Below are 18233 nucleotides of genomic sequence, written 5' to 3' on the forward strand. Positions count from 1 at the left end.
CATGTCTGTTTTGCTCTTTCTAATTTTTTTTTTTTAGTTTGATATACTATCACCGTGAGTTCCCTGACAGCATTGCTGCTTCTCTTGCCTTTTATATGTGCTTCAGATTATTTTCCTCCAAAAATATGGATTCTAGACTCTTTAAATATGTAGCAGAATATGGAAGATAAAGCCAACATCAGTAAAGGCCTTGACAGTAAAGTGAGAGGACCTGATCCTGCAGTTGTTACCCAAATAAAGCTGACGGGGACTTCAAGGGGAGTTTTGTCTGAGCGAGGAATAGCTATTAACTGCAGCCCTTGGCCCAGCATGGACAACTTCTAGCTTTTGTGTAGTGATTTCATCTTCAAAGCATTTTGCAAATACTGATCTCCAAAACATCCCCAGAAGGAAAGTCTGATAAGTAAGTAGCATTATCCCAGTTCTGGACTGGGAAACTAAGGGAAGCAGGTTAAGTGTCTTGCTTAGGATCACAGAGGGAATTGGGTTTAGAGGTAGGATTAAGATTCATGAGTTCCTGGCTCCCACCCCTGTGCTCAGGCTGCTGGACAACACCTTGCACTTTATAGCCGAGCTATTATTCTTTTGGAAAGTATGAAGCATTTTGTCATTGGGCAAATATACGTTTTATTGGCAGCGTAGAGCGCCATAATCCAAAGCGTTACATTAATGCTTTCAAAAATATTTTATTTGGTAAATCCATAGCTGATCCATATGCCTTTTAATAGACTCTTCCACTGGGGACATTTTTAATGAGAGATTGTGCTGGCTAGGTCCAGTGTCAGGTACTAAAAGAAGTGCTTTGTTGTGCAGATGTCTTAAGAATAGCTCCAGAGGATGAAATATGACTGTGTTGACCTTTCAGCTGTGAGCTTATTTGTCAGGATTCAAATAAGTTGAAAGGATCAAACCAAACAGTTTCCGTAGTCAGACTGGGAATTGTGTTGCAGAGGTCAACAGTGAAGGCCACAGCGCGGATTCCATAACATAGCCAATTGTTGGTACGTATTAAAGTACTGGAGCAGCTCCTGCAGGCAGAGACACAATTAAAATTCTAATTTATTAATGTATACAGAGAGCTGGCCCAGCCTGTCACTCACTGATTCAAATGACTGCCCAGTCTTTTTTTTTTTTTTTTCCCCTCCTCCTGGTGCTTTTGCGGTCTTAAACGTTCTGAAGTCTTGAATGTAACAGACCCCGAGTACATCCCTGCAATGAAAATCTGTTGCTGAAAGGAAATGATGGCGCTGGGGGTAGGATTTTTGAGTAAAACTGCACCCACACAGGCACCCACACCCCCTGAGGTGGATGGCACCGCACTGACGAGGCAATACCCATTGCTGACAGTACGTAGAATAAATGTCGAGGGTGGTGGAAATGCACCCGTTGTTGAAAAGTTTGCTTAAATAATGAACCGAGTCATCTTTGCACTTAGTTTATAAATATAGATGTCTCATTGGATAGCCACAGCGGTTAGCGGTTACTTCCCCCCCCCCCCAACAAACAGACTTCGTGCATAAGAAGAATACCATAGGCATTGCTTATCTCTGCTGTGCTTGGCAAGGGCACTGGCAGAAAGCTCCCTAACACGAGTGCTGGGGAGCTGTGTTTGCATGAAATGGGGAGGAAGGATGCTGTTTGTCCAGGGTGCTGGTTTTCCTAATAAGACGCTCCATGGGCCTGCCTGCCCCAGGAGGGGAGGCTGGCGTGGTCCCATGCAGGGCTGGAAGAGCTCCCTCTGTCTTGGGCTCAGCACTTTAATGCTGGCTGGCAGGCTTTGTCATGTAAACCCCACTGCCACAAACAGATGTGGAAAATTAGTCTAGTATATGCTGTGTAGCTAATCTATTATCGCCTCGTGGATAATTTCCTATATTTCTTCTTTATTCACTGATCAAATAGCCACAGTACTTTAACATATCCCGGCATCCCGTGGCTGCACTGGGGCATGGTCTCTTCAATAGCGTTTACATGACAATGGGCTCCAGCAATGTCTTTGGGGTCTCTTGACCTTAATAACTCTACCTGGAGACTTGCTTTTAGCAAATTTTGAGATATTTAGTATATAAGAACTTGGACACAGGAGTGGACATGTGCTCTGCTGATAGTTGAAAAAAAATAAATCTCCAAATACACGATGACTCACATTTTGAGCCTATCTCACACTGCCGTGCTTTATATTTGGCAGTGACCTCCGGTTTCACAGCCTGATGACACAAACAAAAGAAAATTGAAAGTTAAGGAATGGATTTAGTAACCACAGTTGGGAAGAGAATATAAAAAGATATCAGCCCTACAAAAATTACTGGAAGTGAAAAAAGACTAAAGCATGTTTGATAATATATTTGCCATAGACACTGGATTTCCTTGAGTCTGTGAAACAAATAATTTAACAGGCCAGGTATGCTTAGGATTTTAAAAACGTGCACATTTTTCCTGGCCAAGATAAATATATCTTTGTATTAATAGACATATTGATTAAAATTTGCAGCTTTAATTGCTGATGCTCTTTACGATAATTCATTTTGGTTCTTCAAGCATTTTAGTTGCTGGCAAGAGCACACAGATTGGAAACAAATCAAGAGACACATTTTCTCCCAAGAAAGTAAAAGTGCATGTGTGTTTTGGCAATACTAAAAATACAATTTTTTTTAAAGACGTAAATGTTGTGTGTTGCATTGCATTGAAAGTTGGATACCGGACTGAAAACAGATTTAGGACGTCCAAGTCAGTATCTTGCAATTGAAACCCATCGCTTGACTTTTTCATGCGATTAAAAGAGATCTGTTGTATGATAGTTAACCTGCGTGTGTTTGGAGAGGAGAAATAATGAAATTACTAAGATGGAAACTTTTGTTTTCGGTTGACAAAACAGAAAATAAATCTTCCCTTTAAGTCACGGCCAAGAAAAGAATTTGGGTTTGGTTTAGATTTTCGGGGTGAGACTGGGGGAGGCCGAGAGGACAGAGCTGTCCTCGCCTTTGCATACCGCTGCTTTTTAAAGCAGCCTGTTGGCTGGGCTTTTGTAGAATTTAATTTGCATGCTATATTATCTTAATATTTCTTTCCAGTAACTTGAGAAATAGAAGAGGGCAAGAGGAAAAAATCACTGTAGCTTGATGTTGGGGGCAATTATTATTGTTTTCTATGAAATCAGAAATCGTTAGCTCAACAACATAATAAACACTGAAAGGTGAAGGGAAGGGTGTTCTCTGTTTCGCTTCGAGCACACAAGTACCAGGTTAGGTAGCCTCAGGTTTTACACACAGCGTACCTTTTTCACATAGTGGTAAATTTAACAACTGGTAGAGAAACTATGTTTCAGCAGATATTTGGGAGGGGAAATAAATTTGCAAGTGTATTTATTCTGTTTGTATGGGTATCTCTCTGTTTCACTCTTAAACATGGCAGTTGATCTGAATTTGGCCTCAGTCAGCCCAGTGGGAGTTTTGCCACCAACTCTAGTTGGGTTGAGATTTCACTTCTGCAGAGTTTAAATAGTTTACTTACGAAAATTTCACTTGAATCCTTCGGTTTTTATTTTTGACTTTGGAAATAAAGCAAATTTGAGTTTTGCTGGTTTCTGCCAAAGGACCCATAGCTCTCTCATTTTTCATCCCTAAGTCCAATTATAGGTGTTAGTCAGTCCTTGGAATTTGCCTGTGAAGTGCAAATATCATCCACCCCACAAACAGAACAAAATCTGAGTCAGGTCCTCAAAGTTACATGATCAGCTTGAAAGTTTTGATACTAAGCGTTTTTTTCAGTGAAACCTGTGGGCCTTTTTTTGCTGCCCTTTTATTTATTTTTTTTTAAAGCCTTTAGTATTCAGTTTTTCCAGCTTTTCAGACTGAGCAGAAAGGTGATAAATGCAGTTATTTTTCTTGAAAGAAGTCTATGATTGTCCTGTAATTACATGATTCCAAAAACCGTGGCTTCTAGGAAAATACCAATATATTGGGAGAGCTGGCAGTGTGAGGTGCTGTCAGCAAATATGATTATTCTCATTTTATAGCCATGTAAACCCCGGCAGAGAGATATTAAGTGACTGGCCCAAGGTCAGAGAGCTGCAGATCTTCAGTGGCATTCAGGTGTGCGGCTCCCGCCAGGATATTTGGGAGTTTGGCATCTGCATGTTATAAAGAAATCGGTCCTGAGGGGCAAAACTGAAAGTAGAAGCCAGGATCCCTCATTTTCAGCCCTGTGTCTTGTTGGAGCACTCAGAGTATAATTTTCTAGCAGGTTTTCTGCTTTGACATTAAACATTTAGAGGATAGTTTTTTTAAAAAATGTGATTTCTGACCAGGTTGGGAGCGGGGCTGTGGGGTTGGCTGTGCCCGAGTCCGGCCGTGTGTTACCCACCTCGGGGAAGGGGAAAACAAATGAAACCTTCCTGACTGGTCAGAAATGTGTAAATTGCTGACAAAATGACACATGTAATTAAGAGTGCTCCTGCCATTTTACCTTGTGGTTTACACCTACAGTGTTGAAAAAAGAGAGTGACTCCCACCTTGCTAATTACCATTATCACTGAAATGGTAGGGTTTGAGTCATTAGTTCCATGTGCATTTAATTAGAGGAAGGCTGAAATTGGATTTAACTTATTACTTTTTCATGGATCACTTTCTTGTCATCACTTCAAATTGGATTGCAGCCCCAGGTAACTAATTATGAGCGCCACAGGATCAAGAGTGAAAAAAAGGTAATTAGGAATAACACTGTTGGACCCTTGCTGGTAGTCCACTTGTGCTTGGGAAGAAATGAGAGTGGTATTTTGTAGTATTACAGATTAGGGAGTTAAAGGTATGCACTGCTGCTAGGAATCATGGGAGATTGCCCCCTCCTATAGCGGTTTATATGATGTACAGCTGGGTTGAAGATGTTAAAGCGACATGGTTCCACAATCAGCTCCTTAATACTGAGATTAAACTTGTAAAAGCAACAGATCGGTTGTAGGTATGAGGCATCGCAACAACCGGGTAGTCAGGGGTCCTTACGTATGTGATTACACCAGCGCTGTCGAGGCATTCTTGAGCCATGGTACGGAGCGGTTTAAGTACAGCGAGCTAGAATTGATAACAAATTAATGAACATATTAATGATCCGAAAAGATCATTCATATCCGACGGGGAGATATATCAATCAGGAGAACAACGGTGAGGTTGATGATGTGTATGTCAGGAATTTAGCTTGCATTGCGGCCGTGATAAAATCAGGATGTTGCTTCTCTTTTGTTTGCTGGAGAGGTTTCTTTTTGTTTTGCCTTTTTGTGAGGAAGGGTTGCTTGCTTCGTTTATCTTTTTTTTTTTTTTTTGTCTCGTAGGTATGTTTGCCAAGTTCTACTTTTTTCAGAAAATACTTTAAAACAAATTGTTTTATTTCCATGTGCAGAACAGAGTTCAGAACTGCAAGTAATCGATTTTATTAACACAGTCTGGAAAAAAATGTTGATGAGAGTTCAAGGATGTGAAAAGATTGAAACGTCGAAGTACCTAACACTGAGTGTAGGAAATTTCAGAAGCAGTTTCATTAAGCAAAGAAGTCTATTGTGTAGGGATCTGTAAGAGAAAAGTCTGCTCTCGAACCTAATGATACTACAAGGAGGTTGCGGCAGCTGATTTTTGCCTTCAGAAGAGGAAAAGTTTCTTAATTTCTCATAGCAGTGAATCACAGTTCAAAGGCTAGCACAATTTCCTTAAGGTGTTTAAAATGGTTTTTAATGCTCTGTTAATGTAGGCAAATATTTGTGACTCAGTGTTGGGTAAGTGATGCTTGCTCATTGTTTCCTGATGCAAGCAAAGTGTAGGAAATTATGTGAACACCATGCAGAGATGCTAAATAGACTTAAGAGTAACAAAATTCAGTTACGGAAATTAAGTCTTTCTCATTTACTTGACATTAGAAAATAAATCTAGAGATTAAAAGGTATTACTTTTAATACAGAAGAAGAGAATCTCCTTTAATACATTTCAAATTGATTTACAATTTTTATACATAATATTCATCTGTGGTTGAAAAGGGGGCAACCTAAGGTCGAGTGATGTAGTGTTTCCATTTTTCCATATGAGTCTTACTGTGTGTGATAAAAGCAAACTCCTTTATTTTGTCAGTCTGCAGGAATTTCTGATGAAGTGCAGGGGTCACTTTTCTGTCAATTTGAGTAGGCAGCATTTTTTAACTACTGTTCCCCCCCCCCCCCAAACCGTGGCCCTGATCTGACACACGCGTGCACACACACACTTCGAGTGCTGCAATCTGCAACTTATTAGTGCGCAGCGCTGGAGCCTGTCCAGTGGTTAGAAAATTTCCTGAAGCCTGGAATAACAGCAGTGGGTGCAAGTGCCATCGAACAGAAGTGACAATGAGGGGCAGTCCGGCCCGCCTGGCGAAACGCCCAGGCTCGAAAACCAGCTGAGATAGTCAAATGCAGGAAGATTGACGCGGTGCATCTGGGAAATGCTCAAAAAGTTGGGTTCTTGAAAAAATTACCTTCTGTGATCGTAAGACATCATCTGTTTTCCTACAGAGATTGTTTATAACAGGGTTTTCAAGCACTTGTCAAATAACCAGCAGTGAAGGAAACAGGCTAAAAATCTCTTACCGTTCAGATGAGTCCTGTTGTCGCTGGAAAAAAACAAACTCTCGTCATAGAGATCCACAGCTTCCCAAGTCAAAGGGTGCCTGGGAGAAGGAGAAAAGGAAACTATTAGTCAGAAGCGACACGGCGAGTACTTGTCAAGCGCGGGATGTAGGTTGGGGAAGGTGGTACGCTGGGGCGATGTGCGCAGCGACGTCGTTACGGGAGTCGCGAGGTGAAGTCATACCTAGTAACTGTTTTTTGTGTTGCTTAGCTTTTGTTACTTAGCTGTGATATCATGGGCAAAATATTATAAACATATCATGGCTATAGCTTGCTTGTGTAACAAAAGATCAGGAACTTTTATTAAGTTTGTTTTCCTTGTCATATTGTAAAAATTTATTATGTGTACTGTGTATATTAGAAACAGATTTGGGTAATTCTGTCTAAATGAAGTCATCCCAGCTATTTCCAGACTGTCTGTTTTTGGTTGTGAATAATTTTCATACATCAGATGGTTGTCATATTTAGTAGCTCTCTACATTTTAAATAGGACATATCCCATTTTGAACTTCCACGGACTTTAGTTGCCTCTAATTTTTAGGGCTATTTTGTTGCAGGAGTAGTTTAAAGTACGGGCTATGGCAGGGCAGGGCAGAGCTGGACCTGTGCTGGAGGAGTCCCTTGCCTTTCTGCATCAAAATAACAGATTTTTAACAACTGCAGTAGTACTTGTGGCTTTCAGCAGCACGCGCTGGGGAAGAGCCTGCCAGATACCTATTTCAGCTTGTCCCTTTGTGTTCACACTTTGCAACAAATATGTTAAAAAAAAACACTAAAGAAAAAGTACTATGTATCAAAAATCTCTTCCGATAGAAGAAATCTCTTCTCTCAAAGAATGCATGCTTTTTTTTTCGTTGTAACAGAAGTGTGAAAGAAGTTAATGTTTAAATGTTTAATGTTTAAATTTAAATCATATACACATCTACGCAGTGGCTAAGTTGCTGTGAGTTTTTTATTTTTTTTTAATCCTCAAGGCAAAGTTTCTTTAGTCAGCGTGGGGAAGCTCTGGTGTTCCTCGTGCACCGACCGAGAGGAGTATGCACTGGAGGAATCTACAGTGATGATCACAGAGCAGAATTTTGCCCTAAAACCGTCAACTTTGCCAGAAATACTTGAGTTACAGCAATTTGTTTAAAAAGAAAGGAAAAAAAAAAGCAGGAGAGAAAGAGAGAAGGCATTTTGATCTAGCTTGCTTGAGCAGAGGAGAGCAGCTGTTTGCCTCATGTGTTTAAATCTCTAGAGCTAATATTGAAGTTTCAGGGCAACAAGTGCAATGTAACAGAGTAAGGAGAAACTAAACCCAGGGAAACAACTGGAAATGTCGCTCGGATGTGGCTTTGGAGCTTGACGGTTTTACAGCTGTGTCGTCAGGTTGGCAAAACATTTTGTGGTATGTGCAAAGGAAAGGCTTTTGCATTGCTGAAATGTTTTTATTTTCCTGATAAGTGTAATCTGCCTTTTATAAATTACTAATCTATTTAAGGTGTAACATTAATGGCGCATAATCTCAAGTCATTGAAAGCCTAAAAAATTAAAGTAGACTGAAGGCACAAGAAAGAAATGTAGTTTGTGTCAGGATGAAGTTCGATGAAGCATGGAGAAGATGGAAGAGATTATTTAATAAACTTTGAGGGGAGATGGAAAAGGCACCGAAAGCTCTCATTTTGAAAGGAATTAGTTTACTTGATTATATGCAACTGTATCACACTCAGGAAAGTATAAGACAAATGAAAGCAAAACAAAATTTAATTGAGCTATTATTTTGCAGACTTTGGCTCCGTTTCAGACAGCCTAATCAAATTGCGCTTTGCTCAAATAACTAATGTTAAATGCAGTCTACCAACAGATGTTTAAACAGAGACTAATTGGAAAATCTACATCCTGGGTTTAGCATGTCTAGCTGAAAGAGTTTTGAAATTGTATTTTGAAGTGAGGTGGGAAGATGACAGGACGAGCTCCGGTAGCGATGGGCGCGTCAAGAGAGCGGTGCAAGGAGGCAGCACTGCCCGTGCCGGAGCCGCTGAGGTCACCGATGCCATACCTTGGTACCGTTTGCCCTTCAGAAAATGGTCCTCCATCGGATTACATCATGGGAGTCGTGTTGCAGCTCCATAGCTCATGCCACGTGCCAGCATGCAGCGAGTACATAATGTGGTGGAGCACACGGGTTGAGCAGTACATATGATTATCAAATCTCAGCGCTTTCTTGCCAGTTCTGTCACTGCGGTATGCATTTTTTAAGTGGTATGGCTTTAAATAATATTTTGCTGTGTTTTAAGTTATTAACCTGTATGGCACATCTCAATTTCGAGCCTTTTACGACACATCTGTGCAGCCACGTGGACCTCTGATGGGTTGCAGCCTGGGGTTAAATAGCTCGGGCCAGGTTTGTCCTGGGTTTAAGTGACAGCCATTCAAGGAGTATGCTGGAGTCCAGGGATCCCAGATGGGTTTGGTTTCCTACCTCTGGTTTTTCTTTCAAATCACTTTTACACCAAAGTCACTCCAGTAGTACCAACATGATTAGTTCCAGTTTGCACAATGGGGAGCGATCATGCCCACTGTGATTTCTTGGTAGGATGTTTCGTTTTGTGCACTTCGCTCCTCATCAAAACTTTGGGCCAAAGAGTTATTCATGGTTTGTGTCCCAGGCCTTGAGCTGGGTTGGTTTCTGTTGTGCAGGTGTGGTACGTTTGCTGGGGAAAATTTCTATCCCAAGAACTTTGTTGTCCTAGCGAATGGTATTTTGTGCATCCAGACAACTTTTGGAAGAAACTGGTTTTTTTATCTATACAGTCAGGAAGCAAAAGGCAAAAATCAGAAACACTTGTGGAAATTCTCCCATCTTTCACTGGGGGAAAAAAAATTAAAAATCAATAGAAGTGTTTTGGCTAACTCTTAATAGCTTGGATAAACATCCAAAGCAAACCTGTTGGGTGATGCCAACCGCCAGCCTAGCCCATTGGTTCATGGCCACAGTGCAAATTTAGTAATTTTAATCTTGTTGGTTTTGCTTGCAAGAATAGATGCATAAAGACCTGTTTGTTGATGATCTGTCACTGTTGTCACTGACCGCATTATTAATTGATGAATCTCCCAGCTCCATCCCAATGTGAGCTGTGTTTGGGCCAAAGTGGCAACCTGTCGCCCAACACTGGGTTGTACCCCATGTCTCCATTTCATGTGGTCTTCTTCATGGGATGGTTACTCTGAGATAAGAGTGAGATGCAACTCGATGAGCGATCTGTAAAGTGTATTAGAGAGGCCCATCTGGCTCTCACAAAGCTCTGTCCGCTGTTGTCTCAGGGCAGTGGCTCCTCAAGTTAGTGCTGGTGTTGTACAGGCTTGATAGCCAGTATGTGATGGGGAACAGCCAATCCGACTGTAAAAAAAATAATAATGCACATATATATATATTTTTCCAAATTTACCAATTGGAACCCTACAAAAGACAGATTATATTTTATGACTTGTAAACAGCAGGGCAGATATTTCAAGAGAACTGCAGACAGCTGTAATTTTGTGAATGTGCACAAATTACTTGGAAAACAAATATTCCTCTGCCTACACAGCTGTATTCACAACCGTGGACCAGAATGCCTTTTGCATGATGCTCACGCCTGGTTCTATGGAATATAATAATGCTCAAATGAAGAAAATGTGATTTAAAAGCGAAGTCAGAATTAATGCTCGCTGTGAAAACCTGTATTACTGGCTGAGGTGTTGGCACGGGAATGGATAAACCACTTCAGAAAAAATGAGAACTAACCAAGGCATTTATTTGTACTCGGATCAAGAGCTGGATGCTCAAACTTTTGTGGTAGAGATGAATGTGCCTGTATCTTCCAGAGATGCCAAATGCTGTCTATGCCATCCTACAGGGTAAACATGAAATTAGATTTGGTGGTTAAAGAGGTCTGCGGGGCTGCGTCTGGCCACCCGTGGGGGAAGGGGTGTGGGTAGGAGGTGGGGGCTCCCCCGGCTCCACGGGAACTGTGGGTCAGCATCTTGTCCTGCCCTCTTCCTCCCGGTTATCTGCAGCCAGGTGGATTTGCAGAATGCAATCGAACTGTTGTTCACGTCGTTTAATTGTGCGCTGGTGGTTCCTTCTGTTTGTCCTTTTACTGTGTGATAAGGAGTTTATACAGGAAAGTACGGGTAACAAGAGAGAAGGCAAAGAAAATCCCCAAAAGTAAAAACAAGGCCAAGCCAGAAGGAGTAAAGCACAAGTTGGCAAGAGCCAAAGGCCTTGCATTGATTTTACTTTTAACTTTTGTGTTTATTCAAAGGCTGTGGATACGGGTTAACTTCCTTTGCTCAATATTTATTGCTACGTTACTTGTCTTAAACTGGAACAATGAGCACTTTGTTGATTGGGTTAAGAGATTGTCCCATTTTATTCGGTCTCCTGCATCTCTCTCTGTATCTGCAGGTTTTAAGCAGTTTATTTTAATTTCAGATTTCTAACCCTCCGTTGTGAATCGCTGCTGTGCCACCGGCAGCAACACTTGAGGGACTATTGTTCATCTTTTCAAAGTGGTGGGAGCACACAGCGGAGCCGTTAGCTTCTCTGAAACCTGACCTGCCTTGATGATATTACACCTAGCAGATTCGGAGCAGGATAAACATTTTAGAGGAGAGGGGAAATATCAGATAGGTTATTTTTCATCAGAAAAGGTTGTAGAAATATTCTGTGCAAGAATTAAAAATAGGAGGAAAAAAGCCATCATGGCAATAGTTACCTTTCTGTTTGACAGCCGTCAAAGATGCTACCCAGATCAATTAATAGGAGAGTGAATGCCTCCTCGCCGTTAACCACGCTAACCCTTCAGCAGACAGTTGAGCAGAAAATCAGTAAAGTCACAGTGTCGTGAATGACGACTGTACTGATTTGACCCTAATTTAGCGATGGCAGTGATTTCGGTGCTATTAGGAATGGGCCCAAAGACCCGTCCTGGCCAGGCTCGCAGGCTGCAGCATTTAGAAAGTGCCCCCAAAGTATTGGAGATACCTTTCTGGAATAGGAGCATTAATATAATGCAGAACATAGTTAAGATATTTTTAAATCACGTTGTCCGCAACTGGCACTACAAGGGAAAGTATGTTTATGACTTCCATCACTGTTATTTTGTACTTCGGCTTGTTGCTTGGAAAGTGTGCTCATTTTGAGTCCTTCACTCAGCTGTGTCTACCCAGAAGAAAAACAAACCCATTTCTTCTGGGAGAGCCCGGCAGTGGACACATCAGAGCAGCAGGGCCAGCTGCAAAATTGTGGTGTTGTTTTGTTGCTAATTCTGCAGGAGTGAGCGGAGGGGACCACCCTGTCTTAAAAAAAAAAAAAAGGAAAGAAAAACAAAATGAAAATTAAAAAAAACCCACTTTCAGTTTGTAACTTTCATTTTGCTGAAAAAAGCAAACTAAAAAAAAGCAGCAAACAGCCTTATTCCTTGCACAGGATGCTATAATAATTACTGGGGCAGTTTTTCTGTTCTTGGTTGCTTTTGCCTCACACCTGTAGGAGGCCTGTTCTTTTGCTTCTGTGCTTCGCCACCAAAGTACTTTTATTTGAAAACACGAGGAAATTCAATTTCCTAACATGCCTCTCAAGTCAGGGCAGTTATGGCAATAGAAGAGTTGCAAATGGCTCATGTGTGAACAGTTTAGGATGGAGCTATTCGTACGGGGCCATGCTGAGGTGCCGGAGAGGGAAGATAATTGTAAATGTTCTTGTGGGGATCTGATTGACAGCTTATTGTCTGCAGGCAGTTGAGTAAAGAATAGGAAATGAGTTAAGTGTAGGGGATCTGGCAGGCTGCAGGCTCTCCTGATGGTGGCTGCTGCACTGAGCAAAGCACCCGGGGCTCCCAAACCAGCCCCGGGCAGGGGTGCCCATGGCACCTCCCTTTCCGAGGCCCCCCCACAGAGATGCCCCTAAGCTGGTTCAGAACATATGTGAGATGAGGCTGTGTCTCGTTTGCTGCTGCTTGGTCATCTGGGGTGCCTCGAGTGGTCTTGCCCCCGTGTTCGGTGGGTTGGGGTGACCCCGGTTTGCGTGTGAGTGCGATGCGTTTCCAGCCTGTTAATGTTGGGGGACAGCAGGGATGTCCCACAGTGCTGGTGGATGCCTGTGGTCCATAAGCAGAACAAGAGGAGGAAACGTCTTCTCCCCTGACTCAATAGATTTGTTAGTGCAAGATCTCTTTGGAAATTTTACAGTATCATGAGGTCTGGGGCCAGTTATGTGTGTGTTAAAGTTTTCATTATCCCATCTTTTTCTCTGGAGTAATGCATGCCCTTGGGTCCAAGTGCCCATGAGAAGCCCCCGATGAGCGGTTAAATGTTACAGAACTGCATGTGCTAAAGATAGAAATATTAAAAACAAATACTCCTCTCCAAAAACCTCACTGTGTTTTTTTTAATCTCCTTGCCTATGTGCATTTAAAAAAAAAAAAAAAAAGAAATCCCAGCTTTGCATTGTTAGTGTAGGCTTCTGAGCCAGATTGTACTACAGAGCACACTGATGTGTCTTCCCCTGAGGTATGGAAAGATCTATGTGTGCTAAGCAGGTGTTTTCGTTTGTTTAATTGGAGCTGAGTTTAGCACAATATTACAGATAAATGAATTACACATGTTCAGTAATTCATAGAAAGTGATCGTTGTTTTGCTTAGGCACTTGTCTTCGCATCCAGGTTCGCAGAGATAGCATACTGGCAAACATGGACAAAGGTCTTTTAAAAACAAAAACCGTGTGTACATGAGGAGTGCCTGATGTCTGGCTGCTAAAACAGCAATAACTATTTCGTCTTTGTTTAAATCGTAACATTTTAAATTTAAATAGTATCCTGTTTTGACAAACTACAAAACCACAGGTCTGAAAAAGAAATGCACGAGGCCTGTGTCAATAGTCAGTGGCATCTCTGGGCAGGAAGCTTTGGGGTGACACGCTGGCGGTGACGGCACTGGGGTTGGAGAGACCCGGGAACCACCCGGAGGGCTCTCCAGCGTGCTGCACCCAGAGCAGCCGGTTGCATGCACGTTGCTTGGAAAGACAACAACTGGTTTGCTTCTACCAATGTTTTTTATTTATTATTAGTCACTTTTTCCGTCTCCCCCCCCCCCCCCCCCGGGCTCAAGCTACCACCCCTTTCGCAGAGGTGCTGTGAAGCGTGAGTGCCTCCAGCCCCCTGTCACCGCTGACAGGTCTTGCAGCAGCGGTACAGGACCCTTGGATCCGAGCAAAGCCTCCCCGGCAGGAGCAGCACGGGTGATGTGCTTGGCCCCACTCTCCCCACCAAGGAGCACCGAGGGAGAGCCCACGGGGCAGCTCGGAGGTGCTGCCTTTCAAAGGACGAGCAAAACCGGTTGCTTCTTACAGCTTCCCTCCTGGTTTTGAGTAGTCCCAGCCCTTGGCCAGCTTCCAAATGGATAATTACATTCAGCTTACCCAAATTTCCTCTGCAGATTCAATTGTAAACTATTTTCTCGCTCTCTCCTGCCAGTGTTGTATATAACTGTGCTGCGCAGCGTTAAACAACTGTCACGCGCAGCTCCAGACCCTGTTGAGTTTTAGGCACAGAAAGTAAAAGGTTGTATCAGAACTTGCGCTGAACTTTAAAGTATTTTTTGTGCCTTTTCAGTTCATGAAGTACTTTGGAGCAAGCTTTTGGATTAAAGGTGTGGTTGGTGCGTAAGTCACTGTTGTTAGCGGACGGTGCCAGCACTTGAGGCTGATTGTGAAAAGTGACTTATTCAGGGATGTCCTCACCTTCAAGCCTTCTGATAATTGAAATTAAGGCTGTTTAGGTGCATTCCTTATTCATCTGGGAATTTGTAATGCATCACCTGTAGAGCTACTGTGTATATTCCTTCCCTCCCACTGGCAACGGCTTCCCACCAGCCTCCTGCCAGATCACTTCCCTCCATGGGCTACAACAGAAGGATCTTGTATGGCAAGAGCTACGCTGATAGAAAAAAACAGCAGCCCTTACCCACAAGGGTACCCATACAAAGCTGTGCCTAGCAAAGCCTGCATCCTAGGATGTGATCCAGGCAGCGGGTCTTGGTGTGGCAGCATGGCTTTCTAAAGGGAGCCAAAGGCACGTGAGGAAGTGGTGTGTGATCTGGGAAGTGCTCCTGCATCCTCCAGGTTAAATGGAGCCACCACAGTAAATCACAGTTGAAAGTGAGTTGGAAGCTTTTAAAACTGTTATTTGTTTGAGGCTTTTCCTGCTGCACGCATCAGTATGGGATTGTACTGAAGGAGGCTCCTGGGAATTAATGTGTGTCCAAACCCAGCAGCAGTCTCAGAAGGTTTGTGGCAGTGTAATCTATAAACTTTTAATTATATACATATAGCTGAGTAAATAGCTTGAAATCTCTTTAAACTCTTTGTTCACAAATGTATATTAAAAAGTGCCCATCCCACATGCACACACACCCACCCTTTTCCTTCCTTCCTTCCTTCCTTGTTTTACACCCACTTCCAGCAAGGCTTTGGCTCATGGCATCCTTCCTTGTGCTGGGAGCTGTGGCCAGAACTCCCTGTGGGGCTGGCCTGGCCAGGGGCTCGGCTGGCCCACCGAGCCCCTCCGCTCTGCCATCCTCCCGGCACGTGTCCAGTGTCAGAGGACCATGCAGAAGCTGATGACTATGTCTGGGTTTCCCGCTTGACGTGCAACCCATTTGGGAGGCTGATTCTGCAGCTTCAAACAATGTAATGAGATGCAAATTGTTTGCGATGCTGCCTTATTAAATGTATTGTAATTTTAGAATCATTTGCTTGTTAATTGTATTTAAATAGCTGCCACTTAGACAAGCAGAAAGTTTCCAGAAAGAGAAATTGTTTTCTCTTCTTTCTATGTCTGAAAGCAGCCTCAATGACCTCTCTGGGCTGCTTTGATACTGCACTTTCCAAATGGAAGTGTGCCCTGACCGCGCTCGCCTCCTGGTCCTCACCCTTTTCCCCAGAGAAGAAATACTCGCTCTGTTACGTTTCTTCTATGAAACCTCAGTCCCTTAAGAAGGTAATACAGCAGAGTGGCTTGGGAGGTTTAGAGTGGAGACAGCTTACTTTCCCCTCTGTTCAGCCAAGTCGGATCAGCCTAGGTCAGATTTTGGGGCGCGTGTGATGTGGATGCTGCCGCCTCTGTGCAGATGGGATTTGAAAGGATCCTGAAGATTTGGGGGATGCTTACATCTCTTGGGCCCTTTGAAATTCCCAGCCCATTTTTATGTCGATGTATGTCTGCCGGGCCGCTGAGGCAAGGTCACCTGTCCTCAGCACCTTCAAGGCTCTGTCTTCTGCATGTTGAAATAAATGGCAAAGTTTCTCTTGGCTCCGGCTGAGCAATATGAGGTCCCTATTGACCTCAGTTCAGCTTGGTTTAGAGCTGATTTTGATCCTACATCATTGCTGGCTTTGGCATGGAGCAAGCTACACAGTATCATTTGTATTTTATTTGTATTTGAAATACTGTCCTGAAAAATGAAAAATAATATTTCCATATCAGTTCATTCGTTCTTCTTCCATCGGCTGGAGGGCCCCACCCTGCCAGCACTCCTAACTCTTGTTTTCCAGCTCGTCCATGTTCAGCACCGGACCCTCATGTCGATTCTGCCTCATTTTTCCAGTGACTTTTCATATTCCCTTTGTTTTCTGTTTGCATCTTTGTTGTGTGGCAGGATCAGTAATAATAGTTAATAATTAGCAGTTCAATAGCACTCTTCACCTTCAAAGCAATTTTAGGCATTAAATCACTGCAGCTCTGCTGGCAATATTACAATATTGACTTGTTACTTCACCAGTGTCACAGAGGCAGCAAAAGCTGCATTTTTATGGAGGCCAAAATGGGGTCATTTTTTTTTAGAGTACAAAATTGGCAAAAAATAAAATTTTCTCCTAGGCTGACACTTTGCCAAATTTCAGCATAGAGCCAATTTTTAAAGCTGAGTAATAAACACCTGAAAAGTTCTGGTTTATAATGGCAGTGCTGAAAAGCCATTAAATGAATGGCTCCGCTATAACACAAGAAAACCCTCTTAAACTGTCGAAAAAAACTGTAAAAGCTGGACGGAGGCTTAGCGAACACCAGCTTTGCCTTTGAGCCTGGGGCTGAGAGATGCAAAGTGAACCTGCAGGGACTGATAGGATAGATCATTAAGGGTTTCCCTTCTCTATGATGGGAAAATGGTTCTTTCCCAGCTCTTTGGTGGAGCTAGGTGAGCATTCTGTCCCAGGTGAGCATCTCTCCAGGTCTCTCCAGCCATTGGGGAGAGGGAAGGTGAGGAGGGGCAATGAGGATGGAGCTCCAGGGGAGCAGAGAGCAGAATTTGGGACAACAGGAAAAGCCTGGAGCAAAGGAGGAATCAAGGGATGCGAGGCGGCAGAGGGGGCTCGGGAGGAAACGGTGTGGGGGCGGTGAGAGGGAGCAGCACGTCAGGATGCGGGGCTGGGAGCCTGTGCAGCAGCAAGCATGGCTCTGCAGGGCACACGCATGGTCCACAGTGACCCGGAGGGAGACATGACCAGCAAGATGGCAAGAATCCCTGAAGAAGCCCTGCCTGACTTGTTTTCTCCTGGGCCCAAAGGGCATATTTCTGCACAGATTTTCAAGGAAGTGAGGGCAGCTCTGCTTCCTTCTGCCTGCGACCTGCGGCTCGCTGGCACACGTGGATGCAAGTGCCGCATCCCAGAGGAGCATCGTACGTGCAGATGGCCGAGAGCAAGGTATCAAAAACCACCTCCCTAAGGCAGCACGCAGCCCGTGGCCGGCTTGGACCCTCTCCCCTTCCCAGCACAGGCTCTGCTGGCGGAGGGTGCTGCTGTGAAGCCGAGCTGTAAGAGCAGCATAGTAAAATAGCAAATTGACCAGTAAAAGAAATCAGTAAATGAAGGGAACAGCTATTAATGTGCCAAGCCAAGATGTGTAATTATACCCTAGGACTTTTCCAAACTAATACATGTTAAAGGTGTAAACCTATTAAAGGAGAGATTTTTCTGTACAGGGAACTTATGTAGATAGAAGGATTTACACTGTATTTTATTCTTGTATTATAAGGTATAAGGAACGTTTGAGCAAATCCAGTCATTCCTATTATTACAGTATCATACATTTTTCATACCGTTTTATGTGGTTCTTCAAAAACTTTGGCACTAATTCTCTTTATATTGTTAGGAATTTTCTTTTAAAAACAGAATTCTTTTTCTCAAATAGTTAATTAGATTTTGAACTTCAAATACAGTACTTTTTTTTTTTTTCTCTCAAGAATAGGGGTGTTAGATCCATTGTGCTGGCCAAATTACAGTTTGGATAGTTACATTCTCTCTGCTTAATCACCCTGCAATTTCATTCGAGTGAAGGATTTGGTGCCTCAGGTGTCCCAAATTCCTCCAGAGCTCTGTATGGCGAAGTTGCTGCTACCATCCACCCCAGAAGTGGCTGCATGTAACGGCAGAGAATTGTCGTCTCCTTCCAGAGCATAAATAACAGTTTCACTTGCAGAGATGGATTTTTTCAGTATTCCTCTGTTGTTACACTTTGCAGTGCGTTTGTGCTTTTCCAACCCAAGCAGCCCTGCCCCAAGTCTTTAGGCA

The 18233-nt window shown here is 43.1% G+C and overlaps 1 protein-coding gene across 18 annotated transcripts in view; it reads left to right on the top strand.

Moving 5' to 3' along the window:
* The window catches only part of FOXP1 (forkhead box P1), a 392035-nt gene that overhangs the window by 279095 nt on the left and 94707 nt on the right, over nt 1-18233 (top strand). The window contains exon 1 of one of the 18 annotated variants that reach the window (XM_075514051.1): nt 6738-6812. The exons of the other annotated variants lie outside the window; for them this stretch is intronic. The gene's annotated coding sequence lies outside the window, so the exon portion shown is untranslated. Of the gene's footprint in view, nt 1-6737; nt 6813-18233 lie in introns of those variants that run through there. 18 annotated transcript variants of the gene reach the window in all.

The sequence above is a fragment of the Mycteria americana genome, chromosome 11, assembly GCF_035582795.1.
Source record: "Mycteria americana isolate JAX WOST 10 ecotype Jacksonville Zoo and Gardens chromosome 11, USCA_MyAme_1.0, whole genome shotgun sequence".
NCBI classification, from domain to species: Eukaryota; Metazoa; Chordata; class Aves; order Ciconiiformes; family Ciconiidae; genus Mycteria; species Mycteria americana.